Below are 26,644 nucleotides of genomic sequence, written 5' to 3' on the forward strand. Positions count from 1 at the left end.
TTCTGAGAAAGATGTGGGACCATAGTGGACAATGAGCTGACTATGAGCTCCTGACACAATGTTGTAGCTGAAAGGGCTAATGTGATCCTTGGATGAATAAACAGAGAATATTGAACAGCAATAGAGAGGTTATATTTTCTCAGTATTCCAGTAGTGGTCACAGCAGTGCCAAATACAAAATCCAGTTCTGGCATCAATGATTCAGGAAGGATGTTGATTCATTGGAGAGGGTTCACAGAAGAGCTGTCTGGTACCAGTTTCTGGGTCCGCAACTCTAAAAAGGGCTGTCCACGGGGCTCTGGCATCTGCAGGTGGGTGTGGGGCAAAACAGGTACAGACAGAGAGAGGTATGAATTGCCTCCCTCAACATGTCCCTACCCCCTCTTTATCAGAGCAATAGAAATAAGCTGTATTCCTCTAAAAATTAGTGCACAGAAATAAATCTCTGAGAATGCATTAACTTCTCAGTGAAATCCCCACCATACTGTGGAACTTCCCCTTTAAATGATTTCCTAGGGGAGCCACTGGCAGGGAACCTCCTTCTTTGGTACTGCTGCCAAAGAGCTAGATGAGAGATGGAAGCCCCAGAACCAATACAGGGTTACAGCGACTTCCACTGATCACCCATGATTTGTACAGTGTAAGTCCAGAGAGGACAGTTATGATCATCCTGCTAACAAACTGATCAGGAAATCTTGTGAAATTTTCATCCATGGCTGGGTCCCTCCAGCAGGTATTTTTATAGAAGGGGCAATAAATAATCTATCATCATGAACATATAGTAAGAAGTATTGTGCTTTCTTCTCCCACAAATCCAGAGACCAAAGGCACTGCTTATAGGAGGCATTGGGTGCCTAAGGATTTGGGGAAGAGAACCAGAGTCATGGCAAGAAGTTGGCTATTTTCTGGCATGTGCTTCCTCTCCATCCCCTATCTTTGCCTCAGAATCTGCTTATCCTAAACCCTTTTAGAATAATCATATTGAGAGTAACATGGTATCTTTGATGACATAATTTGTAGCTAAAGACCAAAAGTTTAATTACTCAGTCAGTGCCCTGTAACTTGATCCCTTTGACTCTGAGTACTAATTAATTATGCCAATCAGAGCAGGGAAGAGGCAGCCAATCAGGGCCAGGCTAGGTCCTATATAAAGGCTGCCTAGCAGAGGAGAAGGCAGTCACTCCCTGACTAGTAAGGGAGGAGGACTAGCTCCTGAGCTAAGGAGCAGCATTTTGGACAGAGAGGTGCTGGGAAGGCTTGGGAGAGCAGAGCGGCCCGGCCCAACTCTGGCCCAGATACTTGCCAGGCTGCAGCCCTTGCTAAGAGGGGTTGAGAAGGTGCATAGGGCCAAAGGGGAAGTGGCCCAGGGAAATAGGCAGGGGAAAGAAGGAGGCTGCTGCTAGAGGGTCCCTGGGTTGGGACCCAGAGTAGTGGGTGGGCCTGGGTCCCCCTTTTCTCCCCCGCCCTTTGTACTGGCCATGGAGGAGGGAGGCCGAGACAGATTGTGGCCTGACCCTGAGACAAGAGGCTAGACTCTAGGGTTGTGGTTGGCCACTAAGGCAGGGACAAACAGAAGAACTGCTGTTAACAATGCACCCCCCTGGAAGGGGGAGAGACCAGAGTGGTGGGCACTGCTGGAGGGCAGTGTCCTGAAGTGGATGCAGAGTGTCCTGTAGAGGATGCCGTCGGGCAGGGAGCAATGCAGGTCCCAGGACAGTGGAGCAGAGACAACGGGTGAGCTACCATGCATCGAGGATGCCCTGCAGCGGTCAAGAGCTAATTCTCAGAGTGAGCAGTGGGAGGCGTCAGCAGTGGTGAGTCTTGACCCCGTCACAGTTAGGTACTAGAAAGGTACCTACTGGCCATGTAAGTGTTATCTGAAAAGCATAATTAGTAGTATTGACAGCCTATTTTCTCAGTGTCATTCACTGGGTGAAAGCTTAATTGACACAGGATGTAGGCACCAAGCTCTGGTTGAGGTATCAGCACTGACATCCGTAGCATTGCTCTTCACCCTCCACAGAGGCAATGGTACAGTAGTGACTGAGTCTGAAAGCATGGAAAGCCCAATGGGAATTCTAGAATAAGAGGAGTAGCTTTTACCTTTGTGTTTCAGGGGTACAGTATATTTTACATGTTTTCAAAGCCCTTTAGCTGTTCTGTGTGGTGGAGAGAGGACAATAGAGAAAGGCTTCAGAAATGACAGCTGAAGCCTCTGCTGCATTATTATGACAGATTCAGCTGAGACCAGAACATAAGGCCCCTGTGTTTCTAGCTACTTTTCTTGCCACTAGACTTTGCTGTTCACTTCAGCAGCTAAATACATGATATTAAAATGTGTAACTGTGTGGGGATATATGTGTGAGAGACATATCACACAGTTAATCTAAGGCTTCCTTTTTCAACAGAGTGCCTACATTTTTCTGAGAAAGGAAATAAAAAATAATCCCAACTGGAGCCTAAATCTTTTTGATAGTAGGGACTTGATATTCCCCCAGAGAAAGCAAGTAACAGGATAAACCTTAAAGCCAGTTATCATGATAACCAATAACATAAAATAAATCTGTTTTGTTTCTTGTCTGTTTTTGTTTTTTTGTTTTTTCAGTTTACCAAATCAGGTAACTTAACCCCCTATGTTCAATTATAAAACAAGGAGCATGGGATACAGAGACATTCTCCCCTCCAAGCTATTATGTTGTAGCTACTTGGAGACAGGCTGTAATTCTCTACTCTGACAAAATTGAGAGAGATGACACAGGGGCCCAGTTGCATCTCCCTGATTCAGGATTGTCTGGGCCAGAGACTTGTTAGGACTGTTCCACTATGTCCCATCCTTTGCATGCCTATTCCACCCCTGTTCCCCTTATGCTGGGGGTAATGAGGTCAGCTGGTACAGGAGGTGCTAGCAAAGAATTTCTCTTGGAGAGGAAAGGAGTACTAGTGGCACCTTAGAGACTAACCAATTTATTTGAGCATAAGCTTTCGTGAGCTACAGCTTACTTCATCGGATGCATCATTGGAGAGGGTAATTGTCTACCAACTATACTTGGCTAAATGAAGATGCTGATGGAGTGCAAAGTGGCCTTCCTTGAATAGAGAATCTGGCATGAAGGTAGAAGCTTTTAAACATCAGCCAAGAAGATGGAGAGAGACAAAACTGAGAGTTTTGCCATTGACTTCAATGGGTGCAGGATTAAATTATTAATGAAGATGTTTCAAAGTGATCGGGTTGTTCTGCAGGGAGCGTAGTTTCAGCAAGCTGCAGTGAAGGCAGGGTGTGGTGGGAGGAGAAGAGGGAAGTTTTTGTGAATACACTGAAGACCTAATCCTTCATGCAAAATTCCCTTTACTTCAATGGAAGTTCTTGATTCTGCAAGTTATTTTGAGTAATTCTTATTGCCTCTATCCTTTCTGTTCCCCCCCCCTCCACTCTCCCCCCACACATGCTTTTTTCTGCAGTAGAGGAGTACCTGGGGAGACCGGGTAGGGTTACTGATATATTACAGAGCCCTAAAACTGTTGGTTTTAGTATTTATAAATTAGACACTGACTTGTCTCTTCTTTGCCCCATGTGTGCTCAGTGACCAGAGTAAATATAAAAAGGCTCTCTTATTGCCTCTGCCTCCTAAGATGAATGCCTTTTACATGAAATCCAAAAGCCTCTGATGATGATCATTTGTCTTTATGCTAAATAAAGCCAGGAGTTTAATACATGACACCATGGAACCTAAAATACAGAGATTAGAGTCAAACAGTGTACAAAATCCACATGTCAGTGTATTTAACAACAGCTGAGGATCTGGCTGAATTTTTATAATATATTTTGAAAAAGAATTAAACATAAAAATTCAGCTAAATATTGCCAAGATTCAAATACCAGCAAAGTTATGATATTTAGTTTGATTGTTTTGCCAATTTTTGAACAAACAGTAAACACATCTCTGTCTTGTATTAATTTATTCAGATGTAGATCTGCCAGGAATGTGGGGAGTTAGCAGAACAAATGTACTCTTCTTGTTATGGTATAGAGATTTCCCATTAGATCTGTTATGGATTATAGAGACCAGGTTTATGATTCTGCAATAGTTCCATGAATGATGAACTGATTCAGCAGCAGCTCTAGTCTCGGCATGTTTTCTAAACCCTCTCTCTTGCAAAACTCCTAGAGAATAGGAAGGACACTACTTCTTGTGCAACGATAGAGGAAAATACTTTTCTTCCCTCTGGAAACCACCTAGTAATTGTTGTGGCCTATATTATTAAACCAGAGTGGCTGAAATATTTTCAATTTTAACATGTGTGAAATGACTTGGTGGTTCCCTTTCAGTTCCTCATTTCCATTGTGCACACGCAGATGCACACCCTATGGTGGCACCAACTGTCCCCTTTGCTGATGCTCCCAGAAAAGCCTCTCTGAGCTGAATGGTGATGGAATCTGACATGCCTCTTAGCTTCAAGAGATGGGTTTCTAGAATAGGGCTGAGGCACGTTGGTGGTGGAGCTGGTACTATCACTAACCCATGCTGAATTGGTTCTGTGAAGTTTTCATTATGCAGTAACTAGTTAGGAGGATCACTTGACTGCTATGGAGGAGTCTAAGTAACTTTATCTGCCAAATCACTAAAATTATAATCTAGGGAAACAAACAAAAAGTAAGGGCCAAATCTTAATGGTGGTCTCTCTTAGTGCCATTTTAGTCACACATGGCTCTTACCATGCCTTTGAGGACATGATCATTAAAGACTTGCAAAATACTCACTATTATTAATTATATTTGATTAATGGGGAAAAACCAAACACAAGCAACAGTAAACAATGGTTGCTAAATCTCTTCTGTATGTCACTTAGTGGACAGCTTTCAACAGAGATTATACATTAAGCATGTGCATGACACTGGTATGGACACTCTCTTCTACAGGGAAGTTGAAACCAAAGTATGTTATTCCCCAAATCGGTAGTGAAACCAGTTTTGAGTGAGTGCGATGAATGTAGTATTACTTACACCTTATGCCCATTCTATAGTAGTCTTTCTATATCTGCTGTTTTCACTTCAAGCATGACTTCATTTCTGGACTCTTTAATTCATTTTATTTTATTTGTATTCCAGTAGCAACTGGGGACTGCAATCAAGATTGAGGTCCTATTATGCTAGGTCTTGTACAGACACATGGTAAGACAGTCCACATCCATAAGAGCTTACAGTATAAATAGAAAGTGCAAACAAAAGGTGGGAGGGAAAAGTGGGAGGGCCAGAGAGGTTGAATAGTTTGCCAAACATCACACAGCAGGTCAGAGTTGGGATGAAGCTCTTCACATTGGCTTTTAACTGGTAGCTGTCATTTTATTCTGTGAAGATTCAGACACTTTTATGCATAGTAAAGTGTCTGATATCTCATCAACTTCCTAAACAGTGTGGACTCAGCTGTGGCTATGCTTTGTGACATAGAATGGAAAGTGAAGCATTCCCCTTCCCCGGGAAGGAGATAAAAAGTGGGGGTAAAAAGGATTAAACTTGTCATACAATAGCTGTGATTTCATTGCTTCTCTGCTTTTCTCCAATTCACGTTTACAGGCTATTTGATCTCCTAGTTTATCCACTCAGATTATTATTATTCAGGAAAACAAACATTGAACTGGTTAGAAAGTGAACATGTTAAATGTATTTTGAAAATTTCTAGCCAACTCTAACTGTATCACCTAAAAATATATATAATTTCTGGTGTGTGTGGCGCTGCAGGGACTGTCTTCAAAAGATGCTTGAAGGAAGATTATTATGTAACAAACTGATTTTGTATGCAGTATGTAGACTGACTTTCTGTCCGGGGGGGAGGAGGGTGTTTAAAAATCCCACCCAAGAAGTCTGTTAAACTCTGCACCCTAATGATACAGGCATAAATACTATTTTATTTCTAGAGCAAAAACTATAAGCCAATTAAAAGATTATACAAAACTATGCCAACTAAAATGGAGGCTTAATTTGAAAAATTAGGCCCATAACCTACTGTATTGTGGGCAAGTTATGTGTATGTTAAAATTGTTGTCTGAATTTCTGGACAACTTCCTCCAAACTCAGCCAAAATGGCACTAAACTACTTTTGCAAATACCAGTAAATAACTTTTTTAAAAAATGCTCTTTGGGGGAAAAACCGTAACATTTTAGCCACTTACGGTGCTCAAATGAAAGCTTACTGAAGAGCTATCCCGCAGTTATAGAGGAAGGAAATCAGTTCATACGCTGTAAGTAATTGCACACATATTAAATTGATGAAAATACCAATTTCACATGAAACAGATTAATAGATTTGAATGTCTGAAGGGACCATTGTGATCATCTAGTCTGATGTCCTGTATTACAGAGATCATAGAAGTTTGCCAAAATAATTCATACAGCACATCTTTTAGAAAAACATCCGATCTTCATTTTAAAAATGGTCAGTGATGTAGAATTCACCACATCCCTTGGTAAATTACTCTAAAGGTTAATCATTCTGTGTTTTTTTTTTTTTTTAAATGCCTTATTTTTCCATTTGAATTTGTCTAGCTTCAACTTCTAGGCACAAGATCATGTTATGCCTTGTGATCAAGTCACCCTTAATCTATTTATCTTAAAGAGAAAGCTAGAGCTCCTTGTATCTAAAAGATTAGAAAATATGTCTTTGAGTGATGATCATTCTCATAACTCTTGTTTGAATCCTCTCCAACTTATTGACGTCTTTCTTGAAATTTGGACACCAGAACTGGACAAAGTATTCCAATAGCAGTTGCACCAGTGCCAAATACAGAGTTGAAATAACCTCTCTACTCCTACTTGAGATTCCCCTGTTTATGCCTCCAAGGGTTTGATGCTGTACTTCTGTCAAGATCAGTGGTTCCTAAATCACAACAGCTCCTGCATTAAGCCTCTATGCAAATTAAGAATTAAAACCCAGACTTGCATGTATAGCATATAGCTCAGATGTGCTAGAGGCTTGAGAGGAAAAACCCACTGCTTACACATCTTTCTCACCCTGTAATGGACTATTTTTCATTCTGTCTGAGGGCGAGGCATATTATTAATTAGTCTGACCAAACACTTGAGGCTTTGGCTCTGTGCTGGCAAGGTTTTCCAGGACTTTACTGCAGTGCAGCCAAAAGCTTAAGATGCACAATAACATTTAATTTGCCCTTGCCATTTCTGCTTGAATGAACATGCTGCCAGTAACAGGAGAGAACTCAAAGGCCATTTCAAAATATTTTTAATAATCCCAGTTGCATCTATGGAATATTGCAGTGCCCCACCTAAGCTTTTGACTAGTCTCACAAGGGATTTTAATTGTATAACGTTAGGAGTTCCTGTAATAAATAGAGAATAAGGCCTGTACACTAAATCCAATGAGACCAAAGTATTACAACCCACAGGAAAGTAGACTATTATGTGCCACAGGCAGAGACTAGGAGGAACCAAGATGCATAGATGGCTGAGGTCCCTGCAATAGCAGGGAAATGAGTAAGAGACTCAGATAAGCCTGGCAAGTAACCAACACCCACACATTTCAGAGGAAGATGAAAATTGCCCAAGGGCACTGGCAATCTGAGGAGGGAAAAAATTCCTTCCTGACTCCACATATGGGAGTAAGTTAGACATTGAGCACGTAAGCAAGAACCAGCCACAAGTAACTGACCGAGAGAATGAGTGGTGCCACCACAAAGCCCTGACCCATCCCATCCAATGTCCCCTTCAGCTGTGGATATTCCTGATGCTTCAGAAGAAGATTAAAAAAAAAAAAAATCCACCCAGAATATATTCCAGGGTAGAAGTTCCTTCCTGATCCCTATATAAAGTCTTTCTCTTCCAGCAGAAAAGAAGGAAGTTTAAGACTTTAGGAGTCTTGATACAGGAACCAGAAGCGTCAAAATATCACAAGAAAAGTGATTTGGGACAGTGTTTCCAGCACAAGAAATTTTAAATGAAAGATGTCACCCTTTTGACAAGATTTCAAGTCCAATTTTTGTGGACAAGCATACAAAACTTTTTATGTGGATACAAAGCAAACCTCTGAGCCCTCAATTTGAGTAATTAAATCTATTCAGAATACAGATTTGTCATTGTTTGATGCAGTGACACGAGTAAGGAACACAGTTACTTTCTGAAATGTTTCCTAAACCCTAAGTAGATTAGGAGCCACATTTTCAGACATTGGTGGCTTCTGTTTTTGGTGTGTGTATAACTGCAGGGACACTGAGTTTGCAATCTTGATCACTTAGCATTTGACTTAGATTCCCCTGACTTGTGGGATAAATCCATGATTTAGACACCTAAGTGACCTTAACCATCGGCTCAGATGATTCTGGGCCCAAAATTTGCATTCATAATTATTTGTCTGAAATTCTACACACACACACACACACACACAAAAATGTTAAGCCTGGACTGATGATTTGGCCCTAAACCGCCTCCCCCCCCACCTATTTCTTCTTTAAAGGCTAGCATTACATTTATCAGGATTTTGATGTCTCACAAGGGTATGTTTGGGATTTTTTCTGTTTGGCGGCCTGCGCTGAGTGTGCTTGGATATAATAAAATGTAGTATTAATCCAGTGGCTGGCCTGCACTGGAGTTTTATTTCCCCTTTTAGCCTGCCAAGTGCTCATATGGTTGAAAACCCATTAGAGCACAGCAGTAGCAAGGACTTCTCTGCAGGAAATTATCAACATGGGAGAAGGAAAATGTGAGTGAATTGAGGAGGAAGTGTATTTAATCCAGGGCTTGCATTTAACAATTTACACAAAGAAAGTCCATCTAAAACATTACAAGGATTTATTGGGATTGCTACCCGACTTCATAGTCAATTAAGGTTTTGGCGGTATTACATTTTCTCAGCACAAAAAAAAAATAAAAATAAAATTAATCTACAGTATAATCTCAATTTGGGGATGTTCTATTCAGCAATCTATATAATTTTGTCACAATTAATTCAGAATGAAACACCTTATGACATGACCACCTATTTACCTGGATACAAATGATAGGACAAAGTTTGTTTCCAGACAGTAAACTAATCTTTCCTTAATAATTACTTATTAACTAATATTAATGGGTGAGTAAAATCTTATCCCCATTGAACTCAATGGGAGTCTTTCCACCGAGTTCAATAGAAGCAGGATTTCACCCATCTTCTTTAGAAGATCTGTTTAGTCCATAGAAACAATCTGAATATTCAGTTACAAATCCCCTGGTTGTAAACTCAAGGTGTATTCTGATTTGGGATGAGCATACTCATGAGGATGAAATAAGAACTGACATGAATTGTAACACAAACCCAACTGAGATCCATGCACATTTTGAGGAGCCAGTGATTCCATGGTATGACCAGTCCTTCTAGACCTTGCACTAGAAGAGCTATGAAAACTTGGATCCCAAAGAGGGATCAGTTAAGATCTGTTCTAACTGTGTGTTCTACTTGATTGTAGAATAGCCTTCAAACTGAAGTCAGAGCCACCCTTTTGCTTCTGTCTCTCTCTACAAATTGAGAAGATAAAGCATGAGAAAATATGCTGTAGTGAACTATTCTGCACTGAGAAGGGGATCGTCAAGATGACCAAATAGAATTTAATAATCGTAGGACTGGAAGGGAACTCGAGAGGTCTTCTAGTCCCGTTGCCTACTTTCAAGGCAGGACAAAGTATTATCTAGACCATCTCTGACAGGTTTTTGTCTAACCTACTCTTAAAAAATCTGCAGTGATGAAGATTGCCAAGGGAAGCTGTGGAATCTATTTCAGTGCTTAACCACCCTGACAATTTGGAAGTTTTTTCTAATGTTCAACTTAAACCGCCCTTGCTGCAATTTTTAAGCCCATTGCTGCTTGTCTTATCCTCAGATGTTAAGAACATTTTTTTTTCTCCCTCCTCCTTGTAACAACCTTTTCTGTTCTTGAAAACTGTTATGTCCCTCCTCAGTCTTCTCTTCTCCAGACTAAACAAACCCAATTTTTTTCAATCTTTCCTCATGGGTTATGTTTTCTAAACTTTAATAATTTGTGTTGCTCTTCTCTGGACTTTCTCCAATTTGTCCCCATCTTTCCTGAAATGTGGCACCCTAAAACTGGACACAATACTTCAGTGAAGGTCTGCTCAATAGAGCAGAGTAGAACGGAATAATTATTTCTTGTGTCTTGCTTACAACACTCCTGCTAATACAGCCCAGAAGTATATTTGATTGGTTTTTTTTGTTTTGTTTTGTTTGTTTTTGCAACAATGTTATACCGTTGACTCATTTACCTTGTGATCCACTGTGAACCCCAGATCCCTTTCTGCAGTACTCCTTCCTAAGCAGTCATTTCCCTTTTGTATGTGTGCAACTGATTACTCCACTTAGGAAGCAACACTTTGAATTTGTCCTTATTGAATTTCATCCTATTACTTCAGACCATTTCTCCAGTTTGTCCAGATCATTTTGAGTTTTAATCCTATCCTTCAAAGCACCTACAACCCCTCGCACCTTGGTATCATCCACAAGCATTGTACACGTACTCTCTATGCCATTTTCTAAATCATTGATGAACAGAACCAGAACTGATCCATGTGGGACCCCCTTCATATGCCCTTGCAGCTTGACTGTGAACCACTGATAACTACTCTCTGGGAATGTGTTTTTTTTTTTTTTGTTTTTTTTTCCAACTAGTTATGCACCCACCTTATTGTATGTAGCTTATAGTAGCTTCATCTAGGTTGTATTCCTAGTTTGCTTACGAGAAGGTGTCACCGTGCTTCTGTGTGTCATAGCTGAGGATACCAAATTCAGGATGAACTGCTGAGAAATAGGGCAGACTCACCCCAAACTGGCAGGTGATCTAGTATTAGATATACCGAGCCAGAAATCAAAGTAAACTTCTCTCTTGCCACACTGGTTAACAAGAAGTCCTGACTGCTGTCTCCTTAGGCATCCCAGCCTTTGTTTCACCACCCAGACACTGGTCTTAATGATGAATGGCTACTGAAAAACAATTTCATCAATGTTTTTCTGATCTCAAAAGATCAGCCACATACCCAGGTCAATATAACTCAGATCATACCCAATAATCATGCTATTGCCAATCCTTTAGTATCAAATATGTAAATGTTTAGTTATAAAAGGAGTGAGTTAATATGGTTAAAGAAATCAAATACATATAATCTTTTCAGAGTTCTTGTATCAGGTTTGAAGCAGTGATGTTACAGATGGATGGCTTGTAAAGTCTCTGGTAACTTCAAAAATATTAGAAGGTCCTCAGTCCATTGAGTGTAAGTCCAGAGATCTAGGTTAACTTCACTCCATTTCAAAGATTTCACATTGGCTTTTTTTCCTATGAAGATTTCAACTCTGATGTATTTTATAATGAGGCTCTCTACCATGATGGCTAATTGCATTTCAATTTAATTTTACTTAATTTAGATTCTTGGCCCTACTGTATTTATCAATGACATGGAGGAAAACATAATCATTACTGATGAAATATGCAGATAGTAAATATTTAAGAGAGGAGGTCACTGATACAGAGTGATAGGGATTTATCTGTAAAATGGATGTTAATTAAATGTAATGTTTGTATGTGTCTTTAAATGTGTCCAGAAAAGAATACAGGCCATATTTATAGGATGAGGGACTTTATCCTGTGAAGTAATGACTCTGAAAAAGACTTGGGGGTCAAGGTGGATATTAGCCGAACAAAAGCTTCCAGTGGAATGCTGTGGCCAAAAAGAATGTGATCTTTGGATGCATAAACAAGGGAAACAAGTAGGAATATAAGAGGCTATATTGCCTTCATATTAGGCACTGGTGTGACCATACTGAAATACATTGGTTGGTTCTGGTATCAATAATTCAAGAAGGTTGTTGATAAATTGGAGAGGATTCAGAGAAGAGTATGAGAACGATTAAAGGATTGGAAAATTTTCTTTATAGTAATACACTCAAGGAGCTCAGTCTATTTAGCTTAACAAAGAGACGGTTAAGAGGTGACTTGATTAGTATCCATATGGGGAACTCAAATTTGATAATGGGCTCTTCAGTCTAGCAGACAAAGTAATAAGATCCAGTGCCTGACAGCTGAAGCTAGAGAAATTCAGATGGGAAATAAGGTGCAAATTTTAATAGTTTGGAACTACTTACTAAAGGATGTTGTGAATTTTCCATCAAAGGCAATTTTAAAATCAAGATTGGAGGTCTTTCTGACAGATATGCTCTAGTTAAAACGGGGGTGGGGGCGGAATCAGGAAATTCCTCTGACCTGTATTATACAGGAGGAGAGATTAGATGATCACAGTGGTCACTTCTGGCTTTAGAATCTTTGATTGGCCCACTCAGTGTCTTAGAGATACCACAAAGAATTTCCTGACTCTGCCATGCTGGAGTAAAATCCAGAGTTCTGTCTGTACTATCACTCTTCTACCACACCTAAAACCCATCCACTGCATAGCAGGGTTATTCTAACATATGGCCAAAGTTCATGGTACCTTCTGGCTTCACTTACCCCTGGGGGAATTCTGTCCAAAAGAAAAAGGAAAAAAAAATCTGTGCACAACATTGCAAAATTCTGCATACTTTGTCAAAATAACATAACATAATCACACCAGTTTCAATTATTTTGGTAATTCATTTCAAAATACCAGTCAACAAGTATGTCTGTAACAATATAGTCAACAAAGCTTTAGGACATATTTTTTGACAAATGGATTCCTTACTAGGCATATTAATACAGAACTTTTGTACTGTAATTTTAAATGAATAATTACTCAGACTCCTATTTCCCACATCCCTCAGAAGTGGTACAAAGGCTTGGGGAAGTCAGGGGTAACGGAGGAGTTCAGGGAGAAGGACGTAATTGCTGTGAAGGAGCCTGGGAGTGAACCTGGAGAGTTGTTGAATGTGGGTGGGAGAAGTATCGAACAGCTGTTTTTGCGGGGGAGGGATTGTTGGGGAGTAGGGAAACCTCCCCCATGTAGACCCTGGGTGACCCCCTAGCCTCTCCTAATCAGTCAGACAAATCTTCCCCTGTTTCCATGTGGCCCTGCACCCCCACTCAGCCACTCCTCCTGTCCCCATGTGTCCCTGTCACCCCTGTCCCCATGTGGCCCTGCACCTCCACTCAGCTACACCCCACCACCTTTGGATCCCCAACCCCATGCATCCCTGCAATCCCACTCAGCCACCCCAATATAGCCCTGCACCCCAACTCCCATTCAGCCCCCCTCCACTCTTCCCCCCCCCCCCCCCCCAGCCCTTCAGAATCACAGTCTGTGATGACCCCCCGCATCCCTATGTGCCCTGCTCTGTCTGTTTCCCCCTCCCCCCTATCCCTTCGTTCTTCACCTGGTCCCTCAGGCAGGGTGCTGTGAGGAATGCAGCCTCTGCTCTCTCCCAGCAGCTGCAGACTCTTACAGTCCTGAGTGATGAGCCAGCTGCCTCTGTTCTGGCACCACAGCAATGCACCTGGTGGGTGGAAAACATAACTGCAGTGCCTCTCTGACAAAATGTATTTTTATGGGGGGGTGGAAATCTGCAGGACACATGAATTGTCCATGTGTGCAGTGGCAGAGAATTCCCCCAGGACTAATCATTAATGCTTGTTATAGAATTGACAAAACATTAATATCTATGATAAATTAGGTGCGTACTTTTTTTGTACTCTAAAGCAGAATTCAGTTCTACCACCAACTTCCTTATCAATCCTGTTAATATTCTGGGAGTCTGGGGTTCCCATTAGCAAGAATTTTGAATGAATCTGTAAACTCAGGGGTTGTACCATATGATTGGAGATTTGCTAACATAGTTCCTATTTTTAAGAAAGGAGGGGAAAAAAGTGATCTGGGTAACTACAGGCCTGTTAGTTTGACATCTGTAGTATGCAAGATCTTGGAAAACATTTTGAAGTAGAAAGTAGTTAAGGACATTGAGTTCCATGGTAAATGGGACAAAATACAACATGGTTCTACAAAAGATAGATCGTGCCAAACCAACCTGATCTCCTTCTTTGAGAAAGTAACAGATTTTTTAGACAAAGGAAACGCTGTGGATTCTAATTTACCTAGATTTCAGTAAGGCATTGGATACCGTGCCACATGGGGAATTATTAGTTAAACTGGAAAAGATGCGGATCAATAAGAAAACTGAAAGGTGGATAAGGAATTGGTTAAAGGGGAGACTACAGTGGGTCCTCCTGAAAGGAACCATCAGGCTGGAGGGAGGTTAACAGTGGAGTTCCTCAGGGATCAGTTTTGGGACCAATCTTATTTAATCTTTTTCTTCCGACCTTGGCACAAAAAGTGGGAGTGTGCTAATAAAGTTTGCAGATGATACAAAGCTGGGAGGTATTGCCAATTTAGAGAGAGACCGGGATATCATACAGGAAGATTTGGATGACCTTGTAAACTGCAGTAATAGGATGAAATTTAATAGTGAGAAGTGTAAGGTTATGCATTTAGGGATTAATAATAAGAATTATAGTTATAAGCTGGGGATGCGTCAATTAGAAGTAATGGAGGAGGAGAAGGACCTTGGAGTATTGGTTGATCATAGGATGACTATGATCCACCAATGTGATATAGCCGTGAAAAAAGCTAATGCGGTCTTGGGATGCATAGGTGAGGTATTTCCAGCAGGGATAAGGAGGTTTTAGTACCATTATACAAAGCACTGGTGAGACCTCACCTGGAATACTGTGTGCAGTTCTGGTCTCCCGTGTTTAAGAAGGATGAATTCAAACTGGAACAGATGCAGAGAAGGGCTTCTAGGATGATCCGAGGAATGGAAAACCTGTCTTATGAAGGGAGACTCAAGGAGCTTGGCTTGTTTAGCCTAACTAAAAGGTTGAGGGGAAATATGATTGCTCTCTATAAATATATCAGAGGGATAAATACCAGAGAGGGAGAGGAATTATTTAAGCACAGTACCAATGTGGACACAAGAACAAATGGATATAAACTGGTCATTGGGAAGTTCAGACTTGAAATTAGACAAAGGTTTCTAACCATCAGAGGAGTGAAGTTTTGGAATAGCCTTCCAAGGGAAGCAGTGGGGGCAAAAGACCTAATAAGCTTATGGAGGAGATAGTGTGATGGGATAACATGATTTTGGCAATTAATTGATCTTTACATATTCATGGTAAATAGGCCCAATGGCCTGTGATGGGATGTTAAATGGGGTGGGATCTGAGTTACCCAAGAAAGAATTCTCTGTAGTATCTGGCTGGTGAATCTTGCCCTTATGCTCAGGGTTTAGTTGATCGTCATATTTCGGGTCGGGAAGGAATTTTCCTCCAGGGCAGATTGAAAGAGGCCCTGGAGGTTTTTCGCCTTCCTCTGTAGCGTGGGGCATGGGTCACTTGCTGGAGGATTCTCTGCTCCTTGAAGTCTTTAAACCACGATTTGAGGACTTCAATAGCTCAGACATTGGTGAGGTTTTTCACAGGAGTGGGTGGGTGAGATTCTGTGGCCTGCGTTGTACAGGAGGTCAGACTAGATCATAATGGTCCCTTCTGACCTTAATATCTGTGAATCTATGGTTCCTATTTACATATTTGCTGCATCTGTAAAAACAGACTATATCTTGTCTCAGTTTCCTTACCTCCCAGGATATACAATAAAAAACAAATTGCATTAGAAATATTGGACCATATCCTGTAGATCTTTACTCTCTTTAGGAGTCTTATCTTTCACAAGTAAGTCAATGAACAGTGGTGTGAGTAAAGAGTATTCAATATTGGACTCACTAATTGAATTCAAAGCTACTGAAACCTTGACATAAGTAACATTGATCTCTATTATTTCCTGTCTGATATGACCCCTTTTTATTCCACTCACTGAATTCTACTTAACGCTTTTATTTCTTTATTCCACCAGTGATATGTTGGAAGCTATTAAATTTGGGTGATCTTTGTTTCTGGCCTGAGGCTGTTTCTGTGTGGTGGTGTTTGTTTTGTTTTGAAGGAGGGTGAGGGGGGGCTTAAGTTTAGATATGCATTTAGCAAACACAGATGGGGGGTTAATGGATTGAGTGTCCTCACTGTGTGGAACAAAAAGCTTGCCTTAATAAGGTGCCTAATAGACATTTGCCAGTTGCCAGATCATTACAGTAATTCAGTTTGTCTGAATGTTAATTTAGCCTTTCAAATAGGGGAAGCAATAGAGTGACAGATGATGTGGAAAAAGCTGAAGTACTCAGTGTTTTTTTCCCCCGACCCCTCCCCCCCACGGTCTTCACAGACAAGGTCAGATCCCAGACTGCTGCACTGTGCAACACAGTATGGGGAGGAGGTGAGCAACCCTCAGTGGTGAAAGAACAGGTTAAGGACTATTTAGAAAAGCTGAACATGCACAAGTCCATGGGTTCAGATCTAATGCATTCAAGGGTGCTGAGGGAGTTGTCTGATGTGATTGCAGAGCCATTGGCCATTATCTTTGAAAATTCGTGGGGATTGGGGAAGGTCCTGGATGATTGGAAAAAGGCAAATATAGTGCCCATATTTTTAAAAGGGAAGAAAGAGAACCCAGGGAACTACAAATCAGTCAGCCTCACTTCATTCCCCAGCAAATTATGGAGCAGGTCCTCAAGGAATCCATTTTGAAGCACTTGGAGAGGAAGGTGATGAGGAACAGTCAACATGGATTCATCAAGGGCAAGTCATGCCTGACCAACCTGATTGCCTTCTATGATGAGATAACTGGCTCCGTGGATATGGGGAAAGCGGTGGATATGATTATATCTTGACTTTATCAAAAGCTTTTGATAGTCTCCAACAGTATTCTTGCCATCAAGTAAAAAAAGTGTGGATTGGATGAATGGGCTATAAGGTGGATAGAAATCTGGCTACATTGTCGGGCTCAACAGGTAGTGATCAACATCTGTCTAGTTGGCAGCACTATCAAGCAGAGTGCCCCCAACTGGCTAAGCAGAAGTTCTGCAGAAACTGAGGATTACAGTGGATGAGAAGCTGGATATGGGTCAGCAGTGTGCCCTTCTTGCCAAGAAGGCCAATGGCATAGTAGAAGCATTGCCAGCATATCGAGGGAAGATCCCTCTCTCTATTCAGCATCGGTGAGGCCACACCTGGAGTACTGTGTCCAATTTTGTTCCCCCCGCCACTACAAAAGGGATGTGGACAAATTGGAGAGAGTCCAGTGGAGGGCAACAAAAATGATCAGGGGGCTGGGGCACATGACTTACAAGGAGAGGCTGAGGGAACTGGGGTTATTTAGTCTGCAGAAGAGAAGAGAGGGAGATTTGATAGCAGCCTTCAACTACCTGAAGAGGGCAGGTTCCAAAGAGGATGGAGCTAGGCTGTGGTGGCAGATGACAGAAGCAATGGTCTCAAGTTGGAGTGGGGGAGGTCTAGATTGGATACCAGGAAACACTATTTCACTAGGAGGGTGGTGAAGCACTAGAATGGTTTACCTAGGGAGGTGGTGGAATGTCCATCCTTAGAGGTTTTTAAGGCCCAGCTTGATAAAGCCTTGGCTGGGATGATTTAGTTGGTGTTGGTCCTGCTTTGAATAGGGGGTTGGACTAGATGACTTCCTGAGGTCTCTTCCAACCCTAATCTTCTATGATTCTATGAAATGTAAGGAAACCTGTAGGCAGTATTTCAATTTGAGACCATTTAATTTGTTAGTCAGAAAAAGGGAAATATAGTTGTTTATACTTGCTAATTTGTACATGTGTGATTGTGAGAGAGACGCCATGCACTTTCAGATTTGTGTCCCACTTTTTTTTTTTTTAAACACAAAGCATGTTAAAGTTGACAGAATTTTTCTTCTCCCTTTTTCTGGTGTTTTACTCATTGGAAGTTTTGGAATAGAAACAAAGGAAGGACCCCTTTACCTAGAATCATAAGATGAATACTACTTACCCAACCATCAGGCTGCATCAAGAACAAAATAGGGATTTCCTTTGTTTTGAACTATTTATCTCCCAGCTATCTGGGCCAGAGTCTTTCCTATAGATCCTTTTGGCTTATCTCTGACTTCCTAGCTGTCTCCTTGGCAGAGGTCTGTAGGGTCTGTATGTACCCCTTCCTCTGACTGACTGGTACTTCTCAACACACCTTTTATCAATCAATGATGTCAGCCTTCATCTATTTCACTTCTTTAACAACTGTTTGACACCTTGTGCCATGCAATTCCATATGCATGGAATGCCCTCTCTAAACTAGGAGGGAATTTGAGGGAGGTGAGGGTAGTGGTTATATGACCTAAAGATCCACTTCTACTGAATTGCGTATTCGATACTGCCAACCTTTAATGTCCAGGTAGACACACAGTAGGGACGTGTCATACAGAGACCCCTTGGCAAAGGGCTCACTGTTCTTATCAAACAACTTATCTCAGACCTGACCAAATTCATTATGTCAAACATATGTTACAGGATATTTATCCATAAAGAGTAACATGTAATATCTACAAAAGCTTGTAACTTACCAAGATTCATGTTCATTGTGAGGTGTGTATTTATATGGAAAGTATGCTTTATGGATTTGGAGTAAAAATTAGTCACCAGGATATAATGTCTCAGTGGTAGCCCATTCAGGCAGGAGGTAGCAGACTCCTTGCCCTGGTTAGCCAGTGATGCAATGCAAGGCTCAGTTGTTTGGCCTTGATCAGTACTAATGTCTATAGAAAATTAGATCGGTTTAACTAGTTTTGGTCGGGGTTTGAAAAATCCACATTCCTGAGCAGCATAGTTAAGCCGAACTAAGTCCCTGTGTAGACAGCACTAGCCAATGAAAGAATTCTTCCAACCACCTAGCTGCTACTACTTGAGGAGGTGGATTACCTACATCAATGGGAGAATCCATCCCATTGGCCTAGGTAGTGTTCACACTGAAGTGCTACAGAAGCATAGCTGTGCCACTGTAGCATTTTAAGTGTAGTCAAGCCCTAAGACTTTCAATGGAAAACCACCAGTGGCAACTGCAAACAATCATAATGACTTGAAGACAAAAAAGGAACATTAGAAAAAGAGAGGTTTACCCTGTCTATGAATAGAATCAAGACTGCTTCAGTATAATAGAGGAGGGGGAAAGACTCTCTGGATTCATTCACTGCCACCATCTTGAGGGACTCTTTGCCTTCACCTTCCTAATCCTAAAAAGCATCCTGGACAGCCTGGGCCAGAGAGGGGGAACAAGATAACTTTGCCACGTCTACTGGCTTCATCTGAATCCCAACCACCACTTGGGGTGAAATGAGATCAAATTCTAACAGCAGTAGTGACAACAGCAGCTCTGGCCGCTCCCAACAAACTTTCTCTTTTCCCCAAACAGACAGTTATTACCATCTTTGATACCAGCTAAGAAACTGTCAGACAAGGTGTTCCCCTCTGTCCACTTTAAAAACTCTCCAGCTAAAGAGAGAGGAATGACAGATGTTAAAATGAAAGCTTCATTTAATACTTTACATTTCAAAAGCTTTTGCTAATTTTCCTTCTTTACTTTAATAAAAAAGGTGAAAAGATTTTTAATAGTGTTTGCCATGGTTCTAAGCAGGCTGTATATCAAACCTTATTTAACGCTGTTTAATACTGAACAGTAACTGGTTTATGTTAACATCTTTAGCCCATTTGTTCCATCTAAATTAATAACAGGGTCTATGCCAATACATGATCTTTTTGCAGTTTCTCTCGTTTTTCTGCACCTAACATACTGAGACATCAACTTGACTGGGGCTTCTTGGCATGCCAAGAATCCCCAACTGCTGAAGCCCTATGAGCCTTGGATACAGCTTGCAGGAAATTCAGGGGGTTTATTTAAGGGGTCCGGTTCAAAATTGGTTATTTTTGGGAAGGCCAAAAATTCCTAATTTTATAGAGATTTGAATGTCCTTTATCATTCTTGGCAGTATAGCATGGTGTATATTTTGTTGCAAGATAACTGAGCTCAATTATGCTGAATGACCTTTTCAAAATACTGATTTACTGCTTATTTATGGAATCTAGTACTCTTAAAGTTACTGATAATCATTGAAAAGCTATCTGTGAACTTCAATACTGAAGTAGTAAAAATACTTAAAGGTGAACTGAAAATCATTTATTTGAAAAGTGAAGATCCCAAAATGGTAACAGATTATGTTTACCCTTGAAAATAACATTTTGTGTTCCTTAAAAACAAAAGGATGGAAAATTGGTTCCTTTTTCACTTACATGCCAAGACTGGAGTTAAGGTTTCCCTTTTGCTCTACAACAGCTAATGTTGCAAGCAGTTAGGGCCTGATTTTTCAGAAGGAGTAGGTGTTTCAGCCTATTTAAGTCAAAGGAACAGCAGCTGGTCAGCACTTTTTTTTTTTTTTTTAAATCAGACCCTTGAAGCGTAGCCAAACACATAAAGCAATGGTGCATGTTTCTATTTTCAATTAAAAGTTTAAGTGGTACAGGGAAAACACACAATCCTAGACTTGCATCTTGTAGAATGCTGTTTTCCAATAAAGTAGTTTTGTTTCTGAAGGTTTGGTAATTTTTAACTCCTCCAGTAGAATATGTTCTGGTGGTGGGTGGTTTTTTAAAAGAAGCTTCATTTCATTGTGTTTCAACACCTCAAAATACAAGTTCTTATCTGGACATCTTTGGACTGCAAAAATGAGTGAGAATGAGTAGAAGATCATAAGCCTGATTTTTCTTCCTTTTTGAAGACTACAGCAAAAGTGCCTGCAATAGCTGCCCCTCTGAGACCATAGATTAGATTAGAGACCCGAGATACTATGATCAGGATGAACACAAGACCGTCTTCATTTCTTCTTTACACAGATCCTTTCCTCCTTGCGATTATGCCTAGTGGACACACTGGATAGTGGCTATAAGTATCCACAGTTAACTCCAGAGATAATCATGAGGGACCAAGATCTGGGCCTTGAGTGCATAGGGATCTCTGAATTAGAAGTCAACTGGGTTCAAGAATTGGAAAGCTCTAAGTAGCCAAGGAGAATGGCAGAGGGTCTAGACTGGCAGCAGCCATGTAGTAGAATTAATCTGCACTCGTGTTGTCCACCTTGCCTTTGCGTGACCAGCATATGATAGTGTAAGGTTTCATATCACTTGTGACCAGGGATTGAGGAGTGAGCAGTAGTGAAATTTTGCAGTTTGTGCAGTTCAGATTTGGTTTCAGTTATAGACAAAGCTTTTAAGGTAGAGAGATGTTTTACTCAACGGGTAGTGATCAACATCTAAAGTGATAAACATCCCTTTGCCTATCTTTAACTGAATATATTCCAGTTACTGATTTGAAATCTTAAACAGTTGGAAGGTTTTTTGTTTTTAAAATTTAACAAAATTGTTTTCGGATCTTTAAAGTACTCTGGCTCAAACTAATTAAAAATATTGTTTAATAAATTACTTTAGCATTTTCTGCTCCTAGGGACAGTGTTGCTGCAAGTTTTATTATTGGTGTTGTTAGAGCTAATCAAAATTCTTACACCAAAACATTTTCCAAAACCTTCTGATTTTTTTCAATAGAAAACTAAACTGTGAAACTTTTGTTTTTTTTGTTTCCACTCATGCCGCCCCTGTTTCTCCTAATCCCTGTTTGCGTCCAACCCTCCGCCCTCCTCCCCCCCCCCCCCACCCCAGTGGAAACAAATTCAAAATTCCCAATTTTTTTCAGGTGTCTTTCTACTGGAAAAAAAAAATCCACTAAATATTTTGGGGAGGTTGGGGGAAGAATACTTGCCAATTTCTGACCAGATACAATTATTGTTTAGTCTTAGATACCCATACACATGGATGGTCCTTTATTCTTTTTTTAATATAATCTAAACAGACATGGGTGAAAGGGGAAACAGGCAAAGTTGACAATAGAACACCCAGGGCTCCTGTGTCCACTCCTAACCACTATACCACACTGTCTCTCCCCAGATTCAACACCTGTGTAGTAATATTTCTCAACATTATTTGGTCCACCGGGCCAGCAATATTTTAAAATGGTAGAAGTTGTGTTGCATCATTTACTATGCCTGATATGTGATGCAGTATGGAAGGAGTTATACATTTTTAGACATAGTTATCACTTGATAACTAGTAGTATGGACAGCATTTGGAGGTAGAGGAAGGGCAGAATTAAGCATGGTTGAGAAAGAAATGATTCAATGCATTCACTTTTGCATAAAACACTTACTGCTGGGTAGTGAGTCCCCCCACCCCCATTGGTCAACACAAATCAGCTGTCTCAAACAATCAAATTAAATGGAATGCTGATGTTGAAATATGTGTTTTTTAATTCTAGTCCTGAGGCTTTTCAACAGAGAAGATGCCAGACTGGGATTTGTTATATAAAGCATGTATTTATAGCTTTATATATATTGAACAATTTAAAGATAGGTAATAGGTTTTCCAGTCTCCACATTTCTCCAAACAGCAGTATTTTATCAAGCTTTTATTTTGTTTTCTGAATATCATTATACCAGCTTACATGTATCTGTTATTGTGGGAAGAGACTTTCAGGTACAATTTCTAGCTACTGTAGGTTGGAGTGCACAAAGATCCTGCTAAAACATGATTTGTTTTTCTTCAGACAGTAGCATTGAGACTGGCCCACAAGGTAGTGGAGCAGCTGATGAGATTGTCTCTAAGGGTTTGTGTATTCTGCAATCTCACCCTGTGAGATTACACAATCTCACAGGGTGTGATTGCAGCCAAACTAGTTATAATCTAGCTAGCTCACATACCAGAACAGTGAAGCAGCAGCCACACTCATTTCAGCATAAACTAGTCCCATGAGTAGCTATCCAATGTATATGTGAGGGGTTCCCCCTCCAGCTTGCCACCTGATGTACTGAGGTACCACTGAGCCCACCTGATCCAGCATCCTGGGCTCCCTTACACTGTCCTGCTGAGCCAGGCCCTCTTAAGCCTCTTCCAGCACACACACAGATAGGGACACACCCAGCTGCAGAAAGACACAAATACTGATATCAGCACTGCATGGGAAGGCTTCAGCTAGGGAATTGCCCAGCACTCAAGTGCATACCCCTCTGGAGTGTAAACACAATTGTATCATCTAGCGCTGCACAGAGAACCTGCAGCATAAGCTCATTGAAATTCACCCCCCTCCCACAATGTGAGAAATATATACACAACTTCCCCCACCTCCCAGTTATGAATTCTACAAGCCCGTTGTAAAGAAAACAAAAACAAGTTTATTAGCTACAAAAAAGAGATTTTAAGTGATTGATTATAAGGGATAGCACACAGATCAGAGTAGATTACCCAGCAAATAAAACACAATGAAATAAGCTTAAAATACTAAATAAACTGGTTACAAGTAGTGATTTCTCACCCTAAATATTGTTTTAGGTAGATTGCAGAGGTTCTTGAAGGCAAACTACTCTTGCTTGCAGATAAACTCCAGGTATTTCTTACACAGGCAGACACCTTTCCAGCCTGGGCTCAGTCCTTCTCCTCCCCTTTGTCCTTGTTTCTTAGATGTTCACAGCAGTCATCCTGGGTGGTGATTCAGTGAAGAATGAACCCTGATTATGTCACGCCCCTGCCTTAAATAGGTTTTACATATGGCAGGAATCCTTTGTTTTCCTGTGTTGTCCCCGCATCCCCTTAGTGGAAAAATACTGGTATTCTATCATGAGTCCAGGACCAGATGACTTGATCACATGACCCTGCAATGTCAAAGCAGCCATGAGTCACAGGTTGTTTGTAGCATCCCAGGAAAGCTTCTCAGGAAGCTGGGAGATAGCATCTTCAAAGACCTATTGTTCTCCTTAATGGTCCATTGACCTGTTCCCAGCTAGCCAGCCAGACTGATTGCACTTGGGGAATGCCCACCAGACAGAATGCAAACACTTTTGTAGTACAGATGTATAGTCAATATTCTTAACTTTAGCACATGCACATAGATAAGATAATCCATATTCAGTAAATCATAACCTTTCCAATGATACCTCACATGGCCTATCTTGCATAAAACACACTGATTATGACAATCATATGTTACTATGAAAAATATGGGAAGCAGTATGACAGTATAGACATACCCTCAGAAGCTTTATTAAGAGCACTGTAATAAAACTATTTGACAAAATGTATGGGATTGAAGAGGTGGACAGAGGGTTGCAAGTATGTGCCATGCATTAACACACACATCCGAACATACATCCTGTCAGATTTCTTACACATGGCTTACTTCCACTAGACACATAAGCAAAATCCTTTGCAATAGGACTGGGAGAGAGATCACAGCTCACTTCTTAGGAAACATTAAGTATACTAGAGTTAAGGCTGAGAATACATGTCAGTAATTTAGAGTAAACTACAGTACAAGGGTATTTTAAATATCTCAAACCTAAGGAAATTCAGTTAAGTATGAATTTAAAAGAAGTCCAAGCATGTTAAAGTTTGGAAATGTATAGTGGAGGGCATATGCTTGATCAGATTCTTCAAACTTGCCATATTGCTAAAAGTCACTGAAATCTTGTGCACAGGCTAAATATGAATATTTTTAAAGATTGATCATCAATTTTTCCAAAGGCTTTCCTTCAATAGAAACCTTAACTCTGCCCTGTAGTGACACGAGTAGGAGAAAAAATATAAAAATTGAATGTCTTTAAAAATCAGCTTCATCTCATTAAGGTCCACAAACACTAAAATGTCTAAAACATAAACTTCAATATACGTGTGTGTGTGTGTGTGTGAATGGTGTCACTACATGGCCATCTCCCATTGGTCTCTATTCTCTGCACAGAGAAGACAAAAATTATGGCACTTGGAAAACAAGAGAAAGGAGTAAAGATCAAATTGGAGACAAAGAATTAGAACTAGTGGAAAAATTGAGTCGCTTGGAGGATTAGCGTTGAAGAGTGGAAATAATGAAGATGACGTTTTTTAAAAAAATAGCCACTGTTGCATTGAGAACTCTGGAAGGCTAAAGAAATTTAGATTAAAAATAAGTTAGTGTCTATTAGACAGCTGTCATGCCAATACTACAGGTCAGAATGTTGGAGCATGAGGAAACCTAAAAGATACCAACTGCAGAAATGAAGTGGCAGAGGAGTTTCAGACTACAGAGAATAAAAATAATGAAGTGATCAGAAAATGGCTAGGACAAGAAGTTAGGCTGTTACAGGAGATTCAAGAAAGACCACTGGGAAGCTGGTACAAGGGAGGCAGTGGTGGAAAGACTTCATTTGGCTCCATCACTGCTTGGATGATGAACAGGAATAAAAAGAATATAGGTTTGAAAGTAGCAGCTGTGTTAGTCTGTATTCGCAAAAAGAAAAGGAGTACTAGTGGCACCTTAGAGACTAACCAATTTATTTGAGCATAAGCTTTCGTGAGCTACAGCTCACTTCATCGGCTGTAGTTCACGAAAGCTTACGCTCAAATAAATTGGTTAGTCTCTAAGGTGCCACTAGTACTCCTTTTTTTAAAAAAAAATATATTTAACTAGTTATCTTTTGATATAAAACCCAGTATCTTAGTGCAAGAGTGCGTAAATAACAGATTAATTTTGATGATTTGAAAGTTATCCATGAACAGTTAAAGATATTCAGGGCATAAACTCAAAAATCTAAATGAATAGCAATAGATTGTTTTTGTCTCTCTGTTCCAAGTGGAAGCAAGAAATACCAGAGCTCTCAGAAGACAGCTTTTTGTCATGAGGTTTCCAGATGAGTTTTGCAGACACGTGGGCTTAGATAAGCCTTGAATATGTATTCAAGGTTTTGGAGAGCGCGTTCCCTGAAAAGCATCTAAATTCTGAGGGTGAAATCCTAGCCCTATTGAAGTCAATGGCAAAACTTCTATTGACTTCAATAGGGCCAGGATTTCCTCTTGAATCTTTTGATATCCACTTACCAAAATGAAGAAGATATGAAGCAAATGGAATAGATCTTTCAATAAGATTTTTGCCATTGGGAGTTTTTGTTCCCATTGCAAGATAATTTCACATGAAATTGTTCATCAGTGCAGAGTTTTGCCACACTGGGTTGCGCCTGTTGCTTAGGGGAAAAAAGTGCTTATTATTGTAACCGGTTTCAACTAGGTAGTGACTTTAACTTCTGGTACTGAATATGAAACTTTATTAATTAAAAAGTGGGATATTCAAAGTCTATGGGATTTAGGTGTCTAAATCTCATTGCTATTAAATGCTAAATCCCCTAGGTCACTTTTAAAATCCTCTAACATTAAATATCCACACAAGCAACACACCCTCACTTTGCCAAGAAAATGTTGTGTAATTCACTTGTATTTAACTTAGAGACCCTGATCCAGCCATGCACTTAAGCACATGCTTAATTTTAACTGTGAGAATAGACCCATTCAGTAGGATTACTTATATGCTTAATGTAAGCATGTGCTTAAGTGCCTTCCTAGATCTGGACCTTAAACACAAAGACCCCACCAAAACACAAATATAAGTCAGGTATATTGAGAGAGCCATACAAACTTATATCACAAATACAAACTTCATTCTCTTTCCCAACGTGACATTTTCACTGACGCATGAGGGACCCTTTTAGAAACAAACTTAGGCTTTTACAGTATATCCATTTCATTGCAATTATTTGCATTACAACTGATAGAAAGTAAATCTTGTTTTCTAAAATATGCAGTTTTTTGTAAGTATCTTTTATCATTACTTTGCAGCATTACTCATAGTGCAATAAAAGATAAAAAGCATTTAAAAATATA

At 40.3% G+C, this 26,644-nt stretch overlaps 1 long non-coding RNA gene across 1 annotated transcript in view; it reads left to right on the forward strand.

Moving 5' to 3' along the window:
* The first annotated feature begins 1,175 nt into the window (after positions 1-1,175).
* LOC122466386 overlaps positions 1,176-26,644 on the forward strand; it is a 33,027-nt gene continuing 7,558 nt past the window's right edge. Inside the window, exon 1 of the long non-coding RNA XR_006291823.1 lies at positions 1,176-1,814. This is a non-coding gene — a long non-coding RNA (uncharacterized LOC122466386). The remainder of the gene's footprint in view (positions 1,815-26,644) is intronic.

The sequence above is a fragment of the Chelonia mydas genome, chromosome 6 (genome assembly GCF_015237465.2).
Source record: "Chelonia mydas isolate rCheMyd1 chromosome 6, rCheMyd1.pri.v2, whole genome shotgun sequence".
Lineage (NCBI taxonomy): Eukaryota > Metazoa > Chordata > Testudines > Cheloniidae > Chelonia > Chelonia mydas.